This window comes from Diaphorina citri, unplaced genomic scaffold (assembly GCF_000475195.1).
Source record: "Diaphorina citri unplaced genomic scaffold, Diaci psyllid genome assembly version 1.1 scaffold321, whole genome shotgun sequence".
Lineage (NCBI taxonomy): Eukaryota > Metazoa > Arthropoda > Insecta > Hemiptera > Psyllidae > Diaphorina > Diaphorina citri.
The window spans coordinates 31,331-33,830 of record NW_007377756.1 but is presented as its reverse complement, the minus strand read 5'-3'; the positions used below and the strand labels follow the sequence as shown (position 1 = coordinate 33,830).

Sequence of the window (2,500 nt, the reverse complement as noted above, 5' to 3'; positions counted from 1 at the left end):
TTTTTCTATTTCCTCAATTCTGAGGTTGGTCACTGCTCCTGTCAAGTTGGATAATATAATGGTATCCTTGCAAATATCAGTTTGCTGTAGTGACATTTACTGTATAGTGACAAAGTTTAATTTGTCATCAAAGCAATTCCTGCGGATTAAGGATGAAGAACAACAACAACAACAACAACAACAACAACAACAACAACAACAACAACAACAACAACAACAACAACAACGACAACGACGACAACAACAACAACAACAACAACAACAACAACAACAACAACAACAACAAAGAAAGGAAAATCTCGACAGAGTAAGAGAAGAAAAGATGATGATAATGACGAAGAAGAAGAGGAAGAAGATGGAAAGAAAAGAAGAAGCAAATAGAAGGTAGGTACCTAACTAAGCGGACAAGACAATAATATAAATCACAGACTTTGTGGACCAAGAAAGAAGAAGGATTGAAAGAGAAGAGTGGACGGACAGAAACAAAAGGAAAATAAGAGGTAGAAAATTGATACGCAGACAAAAAAGTAGAAGAGAAAGAGGAGGAGAAGTAAGAAGGAGAAGAAGAAGAAGAAGGGGAAGAAGAAGAAGAAGAAGAAGGCGAAGGAGGAGGAGATGTTATTCTAAGAACCTGCCAGAGGGAATTGAAAATAAGAGAAAAGAAAGAAAGATAAAGAAAAAGACGAAGAAAAAGAATCTTCTTAGATATGAGAGAGACAGAGAGATCTTGCTTTCAAAGAGAGAGAGAGAGAGAGAAATGAAGAGGAGATAGGGTAAAGAGATGGGAGGGAAAAATATAAAAGGAGAGAGAAAGAAGTGAAATAGAAAAACAGAAACCTAAATGTACCATGATAACTTGAAAGAATGAAGGGAAGGATAGAGGGAAAAAGAGTAACATAGTCAAAATATTGAAAAAAAGAAAGTTGACAGAAAGAAAGGTATACCTAAATAAGTAATGAGAAATTGTTTGAAATCATATCAAAAGAAAAATAACAATGTGAATTTTAGAAAGAGTGCCATAAGACATACAAGAAAGAAGGAGAGGAAAGAAAGAAGAGGAATACATAAGAAGAAGAAACAGAGCCATCAGAATATGGAAAAAGCAAGGAAAGTTGACTGAAACGAAGGTAAATAAGTAATGACTGAAAAGAAATCAAAGGAAATGATCAAAGGTATAGAGGGAGAAGATAGAGAACAGAGACAGGACATGTAAGAGATTGAAAAAAAGAAGGAAGAGGAATGAAAGAAGAAGAAGAAGTAGGATGAAGAAGAAGGAGGAGAACAAGAGGAAGGAAAGAAGAAGGAGAAGAGGAAGAAGAAAAGGAGAAGAAAAAGGAGGAGAACAAGAGGGAGGAGGAGAAGAAGAAGGAGGAGAACAAGAGGGGGGGAGGAGAAGAGGAAGGAAAAAGAAGAAGGGGTAGGATGAGAAGGAGAAGGAGGAGAAGAAGACAGAAGGATAAGGGAAGGAAAGAAGAAATGAGCATCTACAAAGTCATTGAGAGTCCCAAAGGGAATTAAAAAGAAAAGAGAAAAAGACATGAGGAACTATTATTAGAGGTAGAAAATAATATACAGGGTGTGTGTAATAGCCAAGTTATTCGTTATTAACACTTGGATATCGTATAAAAAATAATATGATATTATTTTTTATACGAGAACGATACACGTATTATGTAAACATCAATTATTTAGGAATCGATATTAAAAAAAGTTAAGGGAAATTTGAAAACTTATCTATTGACGCGATTAAAATTTTCTTGATAATTGCTCACATTCTGAGTCACCCTACATGAAAATTGAGTTCTCATTTTTTAAGACACCCTGTATACCTCGGGGATTTTGTTTTGATTTTCCCCCACACACACCACCACACACACATACACCCACCACACACACACCCACCACACACACACACACCCACCACACACCACACACACACCCATCACACACACACACCTATCACACACCACACACACCCATCACACACCACACACACACACACCACACACATCCACTACACACATACCTACACACACGGTCGCGCTACGCGCTCCCTGACATGTCTCACAGAGCAGTATAACAGGCATAACTTTGAACCGCCGCCATTTTGAATCAGGATGGAATGTGAAAATTTCAAGTAGCCTATGTCACCCAGAGTACTTTTCTTAACATCCACAAAAAATTTCATCAAAATCGGTCGAGCCGTTTTCTCGTGAAAAGAGGACAAAAACGGGTCTATTAGGCCATTTTCTTCACGTTTTCACTTTTTTGAACCGCCGCCATTTTGAATCAGGATGGAATGTGAAAATTTCAAGTAGCCTATGTCACCCGGAGTACTTTTCTTAACAACCACAAAAAATTTCATCAAAATCGGTCGAACCGTTTTCTCGTGAAAAGAGGACAACCAAAGGTCTATTTAGCGTAACAGACAAGTCGCCGCTTCAACGCGCGCGCACGCTCGGCGTAGGCCTCGTCGGGGTAACCCGAAAAGACCCGGAGA

General features: G+C 38.3%; 1 protein-coding gene across 1 annotated transcript in view; it reads right to left on the bottom strand.

The window, feature by feature from the left end:
• Positions 1 to 2,500, bottom strand: part of LOC103507545 (transformation/transcription domain-associated protein-like) — a 28,704-nt gene that overhangs the window by 6,171 nt on the left and 20,033 nt on the right. The gene's annotated exons all lie outside the window — the stretch shown is intronic.